The sequence below is a fragment of the Pristis pectinata genome, chromosome 4 (genome assembly GCF_009764475.1).
Source record: "Pristis pectinata isolate sPriPec2 chromosome 4, sPriPec2.1.pri, whole genome shotgun sequence".
In the NCBI taxonomy this organism is placed as follows: Eukaryota; Metazoa; Chordata; class Chondrichthyes; order Rhinopristiformes; family Pristidae; genus Pristis; species Pristis pectinata.
The window spans coordinates 42497043-42516975 of NC_067408.1; the positions used below are offsets into that span (position 1 = coordinate 42497043).

The 19933-nt window shown below is 40.4% G+C and overlaps 1 long non-coding RNA gene across 1 annotated transcript in view; it reads right to left on the bottom strand.

Annotated features, from left to right (window-relative positions):
• Positions 1–19579, bottom strand: part of LOC127569939 (uncharacterized) — a 94444-nt gene extending 74865 nt beyond the window's left edge. Inside the window, exons 1-2 of the long non-coding RNA XR_007956266.1 lie at positions 19487–19579; positions 15796–15884 (exon numbers count right to left, since the gene is read on the bottom strand). This is a non-coding gene — a long non-coding RNA (uncharacterized LOC127569939). The remainder of the gene's footprint in view (positions 1–15795; positions 15885–19486) is intronic.
• Positions 19580–19933: the final 354 nt, after the last annotated feature.

Genomic DNA, 19933 nt, shown 5'->3' on the forward strand with positions numbered 1-19933 from the left:
GTCTTTATTTGCAACTGAGTGGCCAATTTGCAAATGAAAGTTTACATTGATTAATGCAGACTATTCCGTACAGGTTGCGAAAGTATTACTCTGTAAATGTACAGTAAAACTTATTCCACAGAAACATTTCAAAACAGGTATTTAAACAATTATTTAAATGTTACTCGTAAGATTTGAAAACATGTCAAAGCAACTTAAAAGCCAACAGAGTGCTGATATCTGTAAGTAGAAATTGTAGCAGCATATTACTGGTCAAGCATAATAGTGTTCAATTATCTGAACTGAAATGCATGTATTTAAAATTCCTATACTTACATTCAAATACTTTCATGCTCTTTTCTATCACTGTAATCTCCTCCAACTCCTCAACCCTACACAATCCCTATGTATCCACTTCACTAGGCCATTTCATTCAAGTTAGTACTTCTTCCCATTATTTGCATTTGGGTAATGAATTTGCAACACCAATTGTGCTATAAATGGCTTGATGGGCTATTTCAGAGGCCAATTAAGAATCAACAACATTACTATATATCTGGAGTCACTTGCACACCAGACTAGGTAAAGAGAACAGATTTCCTTCTCAATTTCCTTCTCATTGAACAAGATAAATTTTTTTACGAAAGGACACGAGAGACTTCAGGTGTTGAACCTGGAGCAAAAAACAAACTGCTGGAGGAACTCAGCAGGTCAGGCAGCATCTGTGGTGGGAAACGGACAGTCAACATTTTGGGTTGCAACCCTTCATCTGGAAGCTTTTATGATAATTCATTGGCTTCATCATTACGGATATAATATTTTGATTCCAGCGGAATTTAATTAAATTAATAAGGAATTATTCATTTTATTTTCAAAACAAAAATTAAGATGAAGCTAGAACAGAAATTAGATATGAGGGGTAGAACTGTAATAAAAATATAGCTTTAAAACTTCTTTTAAGTTTCTACTGATGTCTCAATGAGCATTGTGTGTCTCTTTCACTAAATGTTAGTTCTGAACCAGGCTCAAGTAGTCACAGTGCAGTGTAAATAACTAGCCTTAATTTCAATAGAAGCTTTAAGTCCGTGGATAGACTGGAATCCCAGAGGACGTTAAGAGCTGGAGCAGTGTAGCTGTGTGAAACACCACAGGGTCTTCAGTGTTGTCATTTCCTTCCATTTCAAGTAGAATAACTCTTTTGAAAAACATTTCCTTTACAATCAATCGTCTTACTTGATGCACTGGCAACACATCACAAAAGATTGGATTGGAGTCAAGCCCAGTTCCCAGAAGGCTAAAAAAAACTGACAGTTTGTTTCATTCAACCCATGTTTTTGCAAAACTTAATTACATTTAGCCCACAGTATTATGTTTTTATAAAATTGTTGTAGTTAAACCTCAGTCTTGGAATTTGTGTGACAATGAAGTTATATTGTTTTTATTTTTGATCTATATTTAATGTATTTTTCTTGACTTCTTTAGGATTTTGTCTTTTCCCAGTGCTATGCACCATTCTCTGACTGAATCAACTTGATCAATATCCTTGTCATTAATTAATCCAAAAGTAAAACATTTAAACAGAGAAATTTCATTTTCCAGTAACCAGCTGCAATGGATTATGTGAGAATGAACCTTTGGTTTTTAAACAGAAGGTTATTTTTCACCAAAGAGCCAACAAATAAAACTCAAGTTACAGTTTGTTGTCTCCCCTGCCTCAGTCCATGTTTAGACTTGGCAAATGGTGGCCATGCTAATAATGCAAATATTGTTGATCAGGCTGTTAAACATAGAGCACAGACTGTTGCTTCATACAAGATATGTTGATCACCTCCTGGGGTTCTATTGCACTTGTTGCAGGAGTGCCACCAAGTCATCAGTTCTGGAGGTGAAGCATTTAATGCTGCTCCAATCTCAGCAGTTTTAAGTACATATTTTATGAGTCAACACAAATACAATTTTGCATTTGTCTTCAGAGCAGAGTCAGGGTAATTTATGAGGTATCAATGTCAAAATGATTTAACCTTTTGATTCTGAACAGGATACTGATATTGCTCTTTAACTATCATCAGGGATTGTACTAAGGTTTCTTCATTCTATCTTCCACACTGTTCATCCCCAAGTACTTATCTGGCCTGCACTTAGCTCCCGCCTATATCAGTGTGGCTTTAATCACAACTACAGTTCAGTCAGGAGAGATCAGGTCTGTGTTCTACTTCTGCTTTTTGCACTACACATAACTATCAATATTCAACATAAGTATATGCATGATGAAGCTAGATTTTAAAACAACTTAGGGCTTCGATAGTGGAATACATTGGCAGGATATGACTGGTCTTTCCTTCATACCAGTCCCATACCCAGTTGACCTGAGCATCATACCTGGACATTTCATCACCCTCCTATAGTTACAAAATCTCCTGTTTATTGCTGATACTGAAAGTTCCTTAATGTACCATAGACTTCCTTTTTTAACTATTTGTCAGGATATTTGCCAAGATCTTCTGCCTGGCTGTGATAAGCGATTGTGCTTTGCATTATGTTATCTAATGAAAGATTACCAGCTTCCTCCGTGCAGCCAATGCCCTTCTACATTCCAGTTCTGAAAGGTACAACAGCACTCCTGGAATTTGAACAACAATGTTACTGTCACTGATGCCATCCGGCCTGACAAAGTATCACAGCATGAACTGTAAATGCCGGTAATTGCCTGAAAGACTCAAAAAGAGAGGTTAATGCCCAGACGGTGCCTTTGTCCTGAATACCAGGATACACTGCTAGTAGTTACATAGAACATAGAACATTACAGCACAGTACAGGCCCTTCGGCCCACAATGTTGTGCCGACATTTTATCCTCCTCTAATATCTATCTAACCCTTCCTTCCCACATAGCTCCCCATTTCTCTATCATCCATGTGTCTCTCTAAGAGTCTCCTAAATGTCCCTAATGTATCTGCCCCCACAACCTCTGCACCCACCACTCTCCGTGTAAAAAAACTTACCCCTGACATCCCCCTTATACCTTCCTCCAATCACCTTAAAATTATGTCCCCTCGTGTTAGCCATTGTCACCCTGGGAAAAGAGTTACATTGTTGGATTTCTTAGAACATTCCTAAATGCATCAGGTGTGATTTAAATAAATTGAGATTCGAATTTGTGCTTAATTGTCATATTGTTTTTTTAAAAACCTGTTCTTCAAGTCTGTTATTAGAGTTCAGATCACTTTCTTGACATTCTTACCAGCCTCTAGGTGGAGCAGGGCACTTTGATGAATAACCTTCCCAACCACTCACCCCATCCATTCCCTTTCCTGTCACCTGATTCACACACCAACATAGCTGCTGGTAGCAGCAGAGGAGTTCACAATATGATCCCCTGCCTCTGACCCAGAAATGATATTGAGATCAGTTGCCACTATAGGGAAGTCAGATAAAATATTAAAAAACTGCAGGAGTCAGCCTCTTGGCATGAAGATGTCAAAGCCAACCAGCCCTATGAAACAAAGTCACGCTTAATTCATTTGAACTCGTGTTTTTCTTTTGTGCATGACTAAATAGTGTAAAATTATTTTATTACTGAAGAGGAAAATAACAAAGTAGTATCATTTGCTGATGGCTGCAATATGTGGTGAAGTGGGCTCTTGGAATGAGAGACAGAGGTCAAATTGAAGTACTGGTCAATAACTGAGCTTTAATCAGCTGAAACTTGCTGATTTCAGAACAGATCCTCCACAGGTCACACAATCCTGACAGTAACTGACACTCTCATGGAATGAATATCCAATTCAGCAATTGGTTGACAACTTGTTCTTTTAGTTCCTCAACATTTAGCTGACATGAACACTTGAACAGGCTTCCTTTGTTTAGTTTCTGCTTTTTAGGACTTTGGTCTGTGTACTGGAATGTAACTTGTGATTTACTTTTCATTTTTGTAAGTGCTCTTAAGGATGTTCTGCTTCAAGTTAAGGGCTGTTAGGCAAATCATTCTCAGAGCATTAACTCTTTACCTATACTGAGTCAAGGAAGACTTTCCATTCAGGAGTGCAAATAAAAAATAAATCTGCAGATACTAAAAAATCTGATATAAAAATGTTCTGGAAATACTCTGTATGTAAGGCAGCGCGTGTGAAGAGAGAAACTGAATTAACATGTCAGGTCAATGACACTTCATCAGACAGAATGATACCTGAACTGCTGAGAATTTTCAGCACTTCCATCCAAGAAATTTTTTGTCAATCCTTTGAACCTTGATCATAATTGCCCCTCATAACACTCAACGTTCGTGAACAATGTATCATTCTAGCAGTTATTTTAATTAATTTAATTGTACAGATAATATTTTATGCACTAATGTATCCTCAATCTGGCAAAATTTCCACCATTAGTTAATCAGAGATGTTTTCCCCTCCCCTTGGCTTCTTGCTAGCATAGGAATCCATGGGTTATTCTCAGCCAATAGTCTTTGCTTATGAGCCAAGCGAACAAACATCATGGGGCAAGGAAACAAAAGCCCGGTGACTCAAAATCAGTAGTAATTAACTGACTGCATATCTGACCAAGACACATTATTTTATGGAATAAGAATTTGAGGCCTCCATCTGGTGGAAATGGGCAGAGTGCTTTGAAAATGAAGGCTGTGACTTAACACATTGTTCCCACTGCTGCTGAAATCTTCCACGCCAAACACTACAGTGCCAGCCCAAGATAGTATGTACACTGATCCCCTTTTGCCCTTTCAGATCACAGGGAGTGTGCACACCATACTTCATCCACTTAGTGGCAGCTGGCTATTCACAGGTACAGAAGTAAGACTTGTGGTGCTTTTGCAGAGGAGAGGAAGAGTAGGCGTCCTCCTTCAGGTTCTGCAGAAGTAGGCTTGGTCACAACCAACCAGAGACTGGAGTCTCTCCTCATGGTCCTAGTGTGCTCTGATACGGAGCATGGAGTCTCGCAATAGGGAATTAGTCCAGAGACATTCTACTGCCTTTATTGGGGTTAATTACTAATGACGTCCATTGTGTGTGTTCACCCACCGTACTACTCAAAGTTACACACAAATCAGAGGGAGAGGTTGAGCTTGATGTATGTGAAACCACTCATTGTACTTTCAGTCACACCCAGAGGCAGCAGTCAATTGAGAACTGTGAGGGATAGAGAGTTGGGGAATGCCAGCAGTAAGTGTAGGAATGGGGAGAAATTGTAGGTGATTCTTTGGCTATCGCTGGATAGATAGAAATAGAGCTGGGTAAGGGCAGTCTCACCAATGGAGAAGATGGTGTCATCAGCCATGCCAAAGGACAACACATCCCCTCCATTCATTAGCAGCTGGCAACCAACAAGGACAGAAGCAAGATTTGCAAGAGAGGAAAATTTATGTAGGATGTAATACGTAACTTTGGTTAGGTCTGTGGAAGAGGCAGCAGTGTGATTAGACAGTCACAAACATGAAGTTGAGGGGAAAATGAGTAGATGATGGTTTGCTCTCTGTGTTATGTTGCTTTCTCTTCCCCATATCCAAAAAGTATTTAATTTTCATCAATACTGACTCCAATATCACTCACTCTATTTACTACTCCTTCTAACAAATAATGGAAAAGACAAATACAAAATTAACAGAGATTATTTTACCTGGTGCTAAAAAGTATCCAAAGGGACCAAGATAGGTTATTGAGTAGCAATGCCCGACAAGACCACCATTAAAGAATTAAAGTACCTGGTAGGAAATGGCAACCCCAAAGCTCAGTGGGACTTTACTGACCAATTACATTGGTTCTTAACACTCATTAGAGTGCAATTTCAGTGCAATTCCAGTAGTACCAGAACATGCGTCAGCAGCTGCTGAAATCCTGAGGAGAGAAATTTAGGTGTCTTTCTCCCCATCCTCCCCTCCCCTCCCCTCGACAGCCTGAAGTCCCAATGGCTTTGCCCTAGCCTCAGCTTTGGCAGTCAGCGTTCCAGCTGGTCATCGGGCAAAAACACAGGTAAAGGGGCTGGGAGGGAGGGAGGAGAAAAATGGCATCTACAGGGATGCCTATAGGTTCCTGTTCCATGATTCATTCCCCCACCAGTACCACAGGGCATCGGTTCATCCAGCCCACTGATCAATAAGTGACAGGTCTCTGGGGATCTGCATCACTCTGGAATTTCTTTCCATTCAAGGAGCTCAGAGCCTCCTGGCAACTACCTGAGCATTCACAGTAGGAGCCAATAGCACAGCAGAAGCTCTTAGAGGTTGCATCGAAGCACTTTGTTACTCTGTACAAGCCACTTGGTTTTCCTGAAACACTATTTGGTATTGCACTGAAGCAGCTATGACTGCAGTCATTAGAGACTGTGTGATGTTGACTCTACAGCTCACTGGTGGTATTGGCTAGAAAGTATAAGTGTCAAATTCTGCACAAGCCACCAGCTAAAATGGTTCACCCTGTCTTCACTACAATCCTGGGAGACTTCAACATGTAATTTGCAAAAACCCACAATATATCACAAAGTATGTGAGAATCCTTGGAAGACAGAACATTTGCAGTGGTATTAGGGAAAGGTTCTAAATATCTGTTACAATGGTGAAGGCCTTTACATGTTCTCTATCAAGTCCTTCAGTGCATTTCAGAGAACTGTTGAGGGCCCATCCCTCAGTCCCCAGAAAGTACTGAGACAAGCTCTTGCGTTGAATCACTGGACTCCACACTCCCAGTGGAATTGTGTGCAGGAAATTTGCTTTTCAACAGCACTTAAATGCTAAATGTGCAGGCCTCCCATTTAGCACCTCCTGAGCTCATTTAAATCGAGATAATCAACGATTAGTCACTAAATCATTGGTTAAAGTAGGCATTTAAACAGTCAAGTCTTATTCGCATAGCATACACCTTTGTGTCTGTTTTCACCCTGTCTTCACCACAATCTGGGGAGACTTTAAAATGTAATTTGCAAAAACCCACAATATATCACAAAGCATGTGAGAACCCTTGGAAGACAGAACACTTGCAGTGGTATTAGTGGAAGGTTCTAAATATCTGTCACAATATTACTGTCAACATGTTTCCCTTTTTGGGTTATCCTTTGCTCGAATAGCTTCTGGTGTGCTTTTGTCCTTGTTGCTAGGCATTTCTTTCCTACAGTGCAAAATGGAAAATCTCAGAGTTCCATAAAGAGATATTTATGAACAAGAAAGCTACCTAAAAATCACAAAAAATAATTTAAGGTACATCTTTTAGCATGTCAATGATTATAACAAAATAGTTGTATCTTCAACCAAAGACATTTTTCAATCATTTATCTTCAATATGTATTATTCTTCATTGTCATGTAGTAAACCTAATATGTGCATGATCAGAGTCACAGGACAGATATTTGGAACATGTGCCACCATTATTACACTGCATTTTTGCCACAGGCTTAACAAAAATATAAGCACTAATTTCTGATACTGAAGGTATTGTGAAGGAATGTTTACTATAGCACCCAATTAGGTAATACTGTGTACAATCTTTTTCCAGTCAGTTTGTAAAGTGGATGACTTTGTGAATGGTGTCTTTCAACAACTATTTATAAACATAATTTTAATACATGCCAATACTAATCTACTTCAACTGTACTCCATTTAACTTGATCATCCATTGACATAATGGTCAATAATTGCCCAGCCTAGGCTCAATTTCCTCGGTCAGTTCGGACGCCTATATTATTGGTTAGCTGTATTACAGCTGACAGCAATCTATTGATATGGTTAATGAGGGCACATCTTTATAGGGGAGGAAATTTTCTTAGGCATCAATTGATTTGCAGTGCATTTAAATAGAAATAGTTGATGGGTCTTTAAAACCTTTCAGACTAGGTTTGTCAGCTGGTCTATTGCAAGCATTTGAACAGGTTGCAGGTATTACTCTAATAGACATTGGCTTCATTGTGCTTGTTGTTAATGGTTTTTAATGATTGATGACCTATACATAATTTCTATTCAATAGAAAATGATTGGCAAAGGCATGTCCAAATTTCATCACCAAAGGGCTTAGAAAATGCCAAATCTAGCTTGTGAATATAAAGCCACACAGAGGACAACAGTGCTGGGTCACGGTGCCCTCTGTTCAGACGTGACTGGAATAATATTCTTTGTATAACGTTCATTAAGCCTGTATTCTGAAAATGTTCTGCAGGTAAAAATTATACCAGCATTTTACTTGCCAAGAAGGTAACCCAACGATGTTAGTGTGCATGGGTGATAATGAACAGGTAACAGCTGTTCCCTAAAGATTCCAGTAAAAATAATATCCACCCAGAATCTCCAAAAAAAAGGAAACAATTAAAGCATTGTAAGTCCAGGCAGTTCTTTGAAGCCCATTTGGTATCTCTGCACAGTTTAATATGTGGTAATGTGAGTCAAGTTAATAAACAGCATAGCTTTCACACCACAGAGGAATGATTTAAACAAATCTACAAGATACAGTGCAAAAAGAATTGATCAACATCCAAAGAACTTTTCTCATCATGGGTGGATTTCTGCTTTTCAACTAAAACACATGGGTGTAAATCTTAATTTGAGAAGGAAACACAAGGACCTTCGAACACCCATAAAACTTATGCCTGTATTTATGATGCTTGTAGTTGTATATTACACAGTAGAAAGATATTTATGGCAATAAACAGAGCATAAGAAATCTTAGGCGACATCATTTACACACCAAATGGAGACTGATTAAGAGATGTGTGGTAAAATACTTCGCAAATAAGAACAGTCCCAGATCAAGTTATTAATGGTGGGAAAGTTGTGGCCTTCACTGCTGTGCCAACATTTATCTACCTCAATATCATCTGCCTGGATTGTGATAGTGCAGTATGAGTTTCTGAAGTACAGATATCACAAAACACAATGCACTGATGCTTAATTGAATCACTGAAATTGTAACATTCCAACATTCTTACTAAAGAGCAGAATAAAGCAATGCTTTCTGCCAGTAGTTGATAAACATTCAGCTGCATCATCAAGCTTCCCTTGCATCTGTTACTTCTGTTCATAATCGCAATCACCGTGTTGCCAGGCAGCTGAGCACCGGCTTCAATGCCCAACAGACACCAATTATGCAAATATCGCCAGGGACAAGATTATTCATATTCAGCTGTTGATGCTTCAGTCACATCTGCTCATCGATTTTGCAAATTTATGCTGATTCAGTTATAGCCTTTCCAGTCATTAGCACGCCTGAAATCCTATCTGTCTGACATGCTCTCCATTTCCACTCCTGTCACGTTCTCTTATAAAATAAGGAAAGCTTTGACAATTAGAACAATAATTGGATTCTGTGAATGAGTGTATGACTGGTGCAAAATCCTTCCAAGGCATTTGGGGTATTTTTCTTTGACATTCTCTTAGGTTGATTCGCCTGTCATAACATAAGGTGGTTTAGCTATGCAGAAGTAGAGTGGGTGGGTGGGACTGAGACAAACTCTCCTCACGTCTGCAGCCAGAGGCTCTGATTTCCTGTCCAGGGTCTAATCTGTGCAGCCTTGGCCAGTTTCTGGCTCTAGACCTGTGAGAGTCCACAGTCGGGCAGTAAAAGGTCATTGTTGTGGACCAGAGCTATGAATCTCTGCACTCAGGGTACATCACTGCAAATATACAGTATAACTCGAGGGAAGAGCGACTGCCATGTTCTTGCTGGAGCTTAAAGCAAATTGCCCCTTTCCACCTGATCCCACAAACAACTGACATATACTTTTGAGCCTCACTTGGCCCTGTCTTACACATCCACTAGGTAGATACAACAGGAAAGTCAAGCACATCTCCCATTAATGCAACTGAATTGGCTACAATAAAGACAGAAAATGCTGGAAGTACTCAGCAGGTCAGGGTTGGATTGAATGGACTTTGTTTCTGTTTGTAAGATAAGATATCTTTATTAGTCACGTGTACATCGAAATACACAGTGAAATGCATCTTTTGTGTAGAGTGTTCTGGAGGCAGCCCGCAAGTGTTGCCATGCTTCTGGCGCCAACATAGCATGCCCACATCTTCCTACCCGTATGTCTTTGGAATGTGGGAGGAAACTGGAGCACCTGGAAGAAACCCACGCAGTTACGGGGAGAACTTACAGACTCCTTACAGACAGTGGCCAGAATTGAACCCGGGTCACTGGCACTGTAATAGCATTATGCTAACCACTACACTACCGTGCTTGCCCATTATTGTCTTCAACACCTCTGGGGTAGGGAGAAAAAGATGGAACAACAATGAGACCTGGAATTTTTTAAAATGGGCTTTCATTCAACAATATTTTTGGGGGTATCAGCAGTCTCTTAAGACTGTAGCCTGAAGGTTGTGAGTTTAGGTATTGGTATTGGCATTAGTTTATTATTGTCACTTGTACCGAGGTAGAGTGAAAAACTTGTCTTGCATACTGTTCGTACAGATCAATTCATTGCACAGTGCATTGAGGTAGAACAGGGTAAAAACAATAACAGAATACAGAGTAAAGTGTCACAGCTACAGACAAGGTGCATTGCAGGTAGACAATAAGGTGCAAGGTCATAACAAGGTAGATTGTGAGGTCAAGAGTTCATCTCATCATATAAGGTTGATGCCATTCAATAGTCTTATCATAGTGGGATAAAATCTGTCCTTGAGCCTGGTGGTATGTGCCCTCAGGCTCCTGTATCATCAGCCTGATAGGAGAGAGGAGAAGAGAGAATGACCCGGCTGGGCGGGGTCTTTGATTATGCTGGCTGCTTCACCAAGACAGCGAGAGGTATAGACAGAGTCCATGGAGGGGATACTGGTTTCCGTGATGTGCTGGGCTGTGTCCCACAACTCTCTGCAGTTTCTTGTGGTGCCACAGGTATGCTACAATGTGAATGTGTATGACTCTTCATGTATTGGTAAAGGTCAAAATATTGCCACCTAGTACTCAAGCCTGAAAGGAAATTCTATTCTCTCTGAAACACAATGCAAATAAGGGGCCTAACAGACGTTTGAGGCCTCCACTGCGAGACTGGTGCAATCAACTTCTTTCATTTTTACAATATACTTTCCTGAATGTGGAGCTGTGAGGAACAGCAGCCAAGAAATGATTTCCCTTCCGCCCCATTCTCCAATGCTCCTCGCTGTTGATCGCTGCTGTTCTCCATCCCAATGGGGGCGAGAGTCCCCCTATAACTTGTCTTATGAGGATAGGTTGAGTGAGCTAGGGCTTTTCTCTTTGGAGAGGAGGATGTGAGGAGACTTGATAGAGGTGTACGAGATGATAAGAGGCATAGATCGAGTGGACATTCAAAGACTTTTTCCCAGGGCGACAATGGCTAACATGGGGGGGCATAATTTTAAGGTGATCAGAGGAAGATGTCAGGGGTGTTTTTTACACGGAGAGTGGTGGGTGTGTGGAACACACTGCCTGCAGAGGTTGTGGGGGCAGATACATTAGGGACTTTAAAAGACTCTTAGATAGACAGATAAGATAAGATATCTTTATTAGTCACATGTACATCGAAACACACAGGGAAACGTACCTTTTGCGTAGAGTATTCTGGGGGCAGCCTGCAAGTGTCACCATGCTTCTGGTGCCAACATAGCATGCCCACAACTTCCTAACCCGTACGTCTTTGGAATGTGGGAGGAAACTGGAGCACCCGGAGGAAACCCACACACACATGGGGAGAATGTACAAACTCCTTACAGACAGCGGCCAGAATTGAACCCAGGTTGTTGGCACTGTAAAGCATTATGCTAACCACTACACTATCGTGCCTCGTTAGACACATGAATGATAGAGAAATGGGGGGCTATGTGGGAGGGAAGGGTTAGATAGATCTAAGAGCAGGATAAGATGTCGGCACAACATTGTGGGTCGAAGGTCCTGTACTGTGCTGTAATGTTCTATGTTCTATGTTCTAACCCTTACCCATACCCACCTTCCTGATTGGTTGCCTTTACATCCAAATCTCCTCCCCACTGTATAAAAGGCCACCATATAAAAGGTCACTCATTTTATAGACTGTGCACATTCCTTCTGAGACTTTCACAAATTGAAGTTTAACATGCTGGAATTTCTAGGCCTCATAGATTGTACTATAGAGAACTTCCTACATGCCAAAGATATTCCTTTGACAATTTTCTAAAAGCATTTTTCTGTTATTACATGCAAGCAACAACTAGATGTAGACAAAGATAAGTAACGTGACTAAAATAACATAAGATGTTGCCAACTGTCAATGTCTGTTATCTGAAAGATTCATCTGTTCTTGGGAAAGCCCAGTGTCCCACCCTTTAACCACAACACCATGTGGGGAAAACACATATCAACAATGCAGTGGCTGGACTTCAATAGGCAGTTGAACAGAACTGAGTGAAAATGTAACTGTGTTGGGTAACAGACATGGGAAATCAAGGTTGATATGTATTTGAAATATACTGGATACAAGAAATAGTGTGGAATACAGCAGAGAAAGAACATATCAATATATCATCCGTAGATGCCTAAACCAGAGCCCTGATTTTGAAAAGTTCTTTCTATTCAACTGAATTCATTGAATGTAGAAATTAAACCTTGGTTTCTGGCCTCTGTAGTTCAGCTCTTGACTGAATAAACTGTCTGGATAAACTTGAAAGGAGCCATTCAGTCAGAAATATAGTGACAGGCAAAATGCATTCACTCCCTCCCCAGTCCCTGTCACCATTCTTGAATGAATTAACAGGGCTATCCACACAAATCTTGAAGCCATGCTGTAATTTAAAGCAATATTTTTCCTAATTGCTTCCTTTGTACACGGTTAGCGTAACACTATTACAGCACCAGTGACCCCGGTTCAATTCCAGCCACTGTCTGTAAGGACTTTGTATGTTCTCCTTGTGACTGCGTGGGTTTCCTCCGGGTGCTCCGATTTCCTCCCACTTTCCAAAGACGTAGGGGTTAGGAAGTTGTGGGCATGCTATGTTGCCGCCAGAAGCGAGGCAACACTTGCAGGCTGCCCCCAGAACACTCTACGCAAAAGGTGCATTTCACTGTGTATTTCGATGTACACGTGACTAATAAAGAAATCTTATCTTATTTTCCACTATCGTGATCTGAGCTGCATTTTTGTGGAATATAGTGGAACCTGAAAGCTGGTTACAATGAACCACTTAATATTCAGAAGCGTTTCATTAGGAGAAGTGGAGGCATATTAGACTGTATAGATACATGGAGCTAAGGTGGGCAAATAGATGAAACAGTCCATTAGGGATGCTGAAAGAGGAGTGGAGGCTATGCTTGCTGGTGGAATCTATTAAAAGTGGTGGGAAGTGCATTGAATATGGAGGGTGGTGTGATGAAAAGTGAGGAGAAGGGGAACTTCATCTCTATTCTGGTCCAAAGAAGAGGGGAGAAAGTGGAAATGTGGAAAATGGAGGAGGAGCTGTAGAGAGCCTTGTCAACAATGATAGAGGGAAAGGCACAGTTCAGGAAAAACAGACATCTCAGAATCACTGGTGTCGACAGTCTTATTATCGGAACGCATATGACAGAGATGGGAAAACTGGGAGAATGAAATAGAATCCTTGTACAAAGCAGGGCAGTAGAAAATGTAGTCAAAATGTAATGAAAACTCATTTTATGAATGAATTTGTTTTATTTAATGTTAAATTAATCTAATAGATTGTTACTTAATCACTTGCTCCCTCTTCTATCCCCATCAACCACTCCTTCTCACAACACTTTCCCAAGAGCCTTCAGGAAGTGCAACACCTACCCTTCTATCTCTCCCCCTCCCACTATCCAGGGACCCAAACACTCTTTCCAGGAAAAGCAGAGATTCAATTGCACTTCTTCCAATCTGGTGTCTTGTATTCTGTGCTCACAATTTGATCCCTTCTGTGTTGGAGAAACCAATCTCAGATTGGATGACTGCTTTGCAGGACAGCTGCATTCGCTCCACACAGGTGACCTGAGCTTCCAGTTGCCAGTCAATTTAACTCTCCATCCCACTCCCCCTCTGACCTCTCTGCCTTTGCCTCTTACACTTTTCCAACCAAGTCCAATGCAAACTCAAGGAATAGCACCTCACCAGCTTCTATGCATAATGCAACCCTTCAGACTAGCCCTTGCTGTTTGTGTCAGAACTGGCTAGTTCAGACTTGAGATCATCCAGCTGTTTCATTGGCTCAGATTTTCCCTCTCCAGATTTTTGGGTATTTTCAATGTTCTTCTTATTCTTTTTTTTATTTCAGATTTCAAATAATGGCTGTGTCCTGCATCTCACAGTTCTAATATTATTTCTCTCTCACTATGGTCCTAATTTATTCTCCTCTACTTACGGCCTCCAGACAGATCAGGTATAATTCACAAACATCAGTTTCTCTCTCCTTAATGGTTACCAAAAGCAATTGCGTTATCTAAATAACCTTGGTCTCCACCCTAGCACAAACTCTACACCCCTCCCCCTCTGCATCTTACTTTTCCGGTTCTAATGATCATTGGTCTGAAACGGTAATTCTGTATCTCTCTCGCCACAGATGCTGCAAATAAAACAGGTCCAAATGGGTCCAACTTCCTGGCAAAAGTATCCAGTTCATTGCATTAGATGAGTCTGCATTTGCTTCACCTTTTGGGTATTCCAGTGGTTGCTGTTCTTATTTCAAATTTCCAATTTTTGGGGTTTTTTTTTGTTACAGCATTCCGGACAGATTGAGTAATTAAGCAAGAAGGAGTTAAATTAATAACGGGAAAGTTGTTTACATGTATCCTCCAGCAATCATATTTTTTTCAACACTGGGGCTAACACCCACGTGGTGTCAGGTTCACTTTATGTCCTGTTCTCTTCACGATGTAAGCTGCTGTGGTAAATTTGGAGGATTAGTTATACATACATGTGCACTGAAGTTAGTCACATCTTTACCACTAAGTTGCTGAAGCTTTGTATGTTGCCAGTAACAAGTTCACCAGATAAAATGGTGGCCGCCCAACCTGACTTACCTTTTCCAGATGCAGAGAGACAACAAAGCTGCCCCCAAGTACCCGAGAGATATCCCACAAGCCAGAAAGCCTTTGAGTGACAGGGCATCTTAAAGCCCCACCCCTAGATGCCCTGGCAACCGTTGACCCCTCGCCAGCTGTTAAAGGCTTTTGAACTGTTTTTAAATGTATTTGATAGTCAGAAACATTGAAAAACAATTCAAATATATTTAAATAATTTAAATGATAACAAGAACTATTTAAAAAATAAAAATACCTTAAAATGCTAACAATAAGATAAAGTACGTACTTGCACATTCCCCTTTGTGCAGGATTGACAACCCAAGTGAAGATCGCCGGTTAGTTTAGGCAGCCCAGCTTAGTGACGAAGGATGGGATGCCACTTCCACACTCTGCTGCTTGGCTTGATGCTGAGTCCAGTAACGGAACAGGAGGTTAGTCACACCTGCCGAACTGCCAGCTGCCAGCCAGTTTGATTCAGCCAGTGATCATACAGTTTCTAACAGCAGATTGTGTGACAATCATGTGCATCGACTAGTGAGGAGAGAATTCAGCACCAGCTCCAAATTCTGGTCTTTTTTTGACCCCATCAAAATCCCAGAAATTTTGGGGCCAGGTATCCTCCAATTCCCTCTTCGTCAACTTCTCCTCAAAGGTCCAAGTTTTCTCCTCAAACTCCTTCCTCAGCTCACCCACTCTCCCCCACCCCTCCTTACCTCATTCTGACAGTCACCCCAGTTCCATCAGAAATGTCTGCATACATGTATTTGAATGACATTAGTGCCATGTATAAGGGGCTGGAAATTTCTTCCTGAAGCAGTAATATTGAAAACCTAAAGAAATAACATGATCTTTTTCTGAAAATAAATCATTGATACTCACAAAATGACTGAAGATTCCCCATGAATGAGTCATAGTCAATATGCCTGGATGTCAGTTATACTTCTGGAGCTTTTGTTCTGTGCACCTGGCTGTACAGACAGAAAAAACAAATGGGAGCTAAGCGAAGAGAGCACAGGTACAACCAAGCAAATGCAGACTCATCTATATTATTTCCCATCTTTCCTTAGGAACGAATACGCCATTTCGGCCTATCAAGTCTCTCCTGGCTCACAGAATGACCACATCTCCACATTAATTTTTCCTGTAACTTATTTTTCCCACATTACCATCAACTCATCACTCACCTATACACTGGGGACAACCTCTAGTGGCCAATTAACTTAACAACCCACACCTCTTTGGCATGTGGGAGGAAACTGGAGTAGCTGGAGGAAACCCACCCAGTCAAACTCCACACAGACAGCACCAGAGGTCATGATTGAACCCAGGTCACTGGAGCTATGAGACAGCAGTGCTACTAGCTGTGCCACCGTGCTGCCCAATGCAATGATAAAGAACTGGCTTCTTTTGCTTAGAAATTGGGCCCATTTGCATCTGTTTTATTTGTGGAAAATGTGTTTTAAAAAAACTCTCCATTTTGAATGGTTTGCACAAATTTCCAGTGGAGGTTGCATCCACTGGGGAAATTGACCCAGTGTCCCTGGATGCTGAGAACCTTAACACAGGTTTCATTCTGCCATTTATTTCATCCACGTGGTGCATGACATGTTTTAATTATTTAATGACAGAAACTGGATCAGAAGGGCACGTGTGTCCTTTGTAACTAACTCACAATAAAGCATGCACATCATGCTGAAAGGAATGAGCAATGCACGATTGACAGTTTCCTCCTGGATTTTGATCCTATATTCAAAATAATCCTTCCATGATCATTTTAAGAGAGAGAAAAAAATCAGTGTGGCAGATCTGTACAAAAATCAAAGCCTGTTGGGAAATGGTTGGCATGGTTCATCCTAACTGCACTAACCACTTCTTAGAGGTCTTGATTCGTGGACTCATGTTTGTCATTGATTTCTGAGTTCTGGAGCCACCAGCCCCGCCTTCATATATTGGGGGTAAGGGAGAAGGGGTTCTCCCCTGCAAGACGTTTGAGCCATTAAAAAGACCTAAAGTCAAATTTCTAGACATTTGTTTTGCCCTGTTTACGGTCCTGATCATCTTTTCATTCAAAGATACTCACAACCGTTCCTTTATGTCTACCATGACCCTCTCCTTCAAAGGCTACACCCTTCCTGTTTTTTCTGCTCCTAGATTTACTATTCTTAGCAGCGAAGTTACCAAGCTTTTAGTTTGTTTACTGAATTGAACACAAGTTTACATTTTGTTATTAATTAAAAATAGCAGATATGCCACACAAGCCAGCTGTTAAAATATAAAGTGCCAAACAACAGTGTGCTCTCATATGGCTCCTTAAGCTAATGAAATATCCCACAACATCGTGCAGAGACAAATGTAACCAGATACTGAGCCAAGGGGAAGGGAGGGATTTTATGGCTGGTGATTTAAGGCATGATCAAAGATATAGGTTTTTAGGCTTTTGGAAGGGAGAAAGATACAAAGATGGAGGGGTGCGAGGAGACTACTGAAAGATCAGTGTCTGAAACTGGAGGCAAAGAAAGGAGAAGTATGTGGTGCAGGAAGGGCCATGGGTAAAGAAGACAAAATTATTAATGTATAAAATTAACCAATATGAAGCATGATAATCAGTAATCACTAGGAGGATGCATGAGAAACCCTGCATAGAATAAACTACCTTTTGTTGGCCTGGCTTCTGACTGCTGTCAACATTTTTATCATGGCATGGCGAATGTTCTCAGCCTCTCGACCTCATTCATTTTCAAACAGTCCTCGATTCTCCCAGAACTCATGATTCATGTGACCAGTTTTGAAAGGACTGGTTCTTTTCAAGCTCTCTGCTTTTAACCCCTCAGTTGCCAAGACCCATATTTTTAATGTTATGTGGAGACAAAATTCAACAATATTTCCTATATTTAACTGTTGGCAATAGAAACTCCTGTGGTAAGGAAATTGGTAAATATTTAGGCTGTTTTATCAAATTATAAATATCTATCATCTCAGAATCCAACATGCAAATGCAAATCATCACAACATATTCAACCTGATCTTTCAGATCAAAGGAATGATATCACTGATTAATTTAAGGGAACAAAAAACATTACATGTTTTGTTCCAACACAATTTGATCTGTTCAATAAAATGAAATGAACACTTCAAACCCTGCAACTGTCCCCATGACTGGAATTGAAAATCTTTGTCTGATATACACAGGTAGGCTCTACCCAAGTGCAATGTCTTTTGTTGGCCGCATCACTTCTAGTAGCTCTGTAGTGGACTTCACAACTTCTCAGCATGGGCCAATGAACATAATACTTCATAAAAGGAAGAACAATATTCAATAATGTCATGAAGTATTATGTTTATTGGCCCATTTGTAACTATTTACTGCAAAATTTGTTTAATTTTGCTTTTGCTAGACTGACCAGGCTTGTTTGCAAAACTCACATTAAGTTAATAATTGTCACATTTTCTTGTACTTGTCTCAGCCTTAAGATTCTCGTCAAGTGGTTTGAATTTTTTCTCTGAAAAGCACTTATGACATCATTAAAACCTGGTTACTAAAGAAACATAAGGAACGTTTGAAAGGGGTTTGAGATTTCATCATCTTTGTACTCAATTTTAATAACAATTTCAAAAAAACAGCATGGATGAAATATTAGAAAAAAGGATACTTTGTGCTTAACACAGCTTTGATCATAAAATGTGCCAGTTTTAATGTATTCTATTTTAATTTAACTCAGATGTAAAAACTGGCATGTGATTATTCTAGTCACTGCAGTCATGTATTTTTGACAGATTTCATGACCACATGAGGTAATTCCCAGTCCCATCTTGAGAAAGATCTAATGGTCCTGATGGGGAGTGTGTGTGCATGCAGCTTAGCTGCTCCACGCTTAGCTTGTGGGCATCTACTGGCACAACATCTGTCTCCCCTTCTGTTTAACAAATCTGCATTCTGTCACTCAGAGCTCTGATTCATTCTGCTTCTGTGTTCAGAGATAATAAAGAAAATTGGGAGACTAACTATTATTTAGTGCTCTTACAAAAGTTTAATTGACATATGCTTTTCAGTGAGTTTGAACTGCTTTGGGAGGGTAAGTGGTGCAATGGTTTCTTTATTAGTTGGTTGAAGGGAAGGATTTACTTATTTTTTGGTGATTTTAAAATAATAACACTCTCTGTTGATGCAACTCATGCATCGGCAGAATGCAAGCTCATATTCAAACCTTCCCAAATAGGCGCTGGAGCTGCTTGTGCTGCTGGGCCTAACTCCTCCACAGTGAGAAGGGAAAACAAAATTATTGGACTGCAGTCCCGCTCCTCTTTATGGTTTGCTTACACACAGCTATAGCAGATGCCTGAGAACATGCTGACTGTCTGCTTTCATGGACGGAATGGGTGTGAAGAGTGGAGGGAATGGAAACACAAAGGAGAAGAAAATGAAGCTAGGCAAAAGCACAAAAAAAACTTGTAATTAATGTCAAAAACGTGAACTTGGGGCAGCACAGCAGAAAAAATACAATACAATTCCAGCGACCATTTTGACCTCAACATGTTATTGTGAGAAGTTCAGGAATAATAATTTATTCACCTTCAGTCGATGCAGACACTTATTGAAACCAAGCAGTCCTGTGGTTTGCATTCTGCAGATGGAATATTCCTTTCCATAACGTAAAAGTCTAGGAGATCAATGGAAACATTTCAATATAGATTGTGAGCCAGGAAGGCACGTGGCTGGCCTACATTGAATTGTAACAGATTAATCACAGGTTCAGGTGCTGTAGCAGACATCTTCTCGGAGTGAGATATGACCTTCCACTGCATCAAACATCTGTTTTGATTGATGAACATGAACAGTGCCAGTGGAATAGTATTATGTTCCTCACTTTGTTCCTTGACTTTTGATTGAACACTCCAGTTATAGAGATGTGTATTATTGGTTCAGTTGCCTGAATAAAAGCAAGTTGCATTCCAGGGAAAGACGTAAGCAGACTGTTGTTAAAAACCTGATCAATAACATGAGATCTTTTCTTTTTCT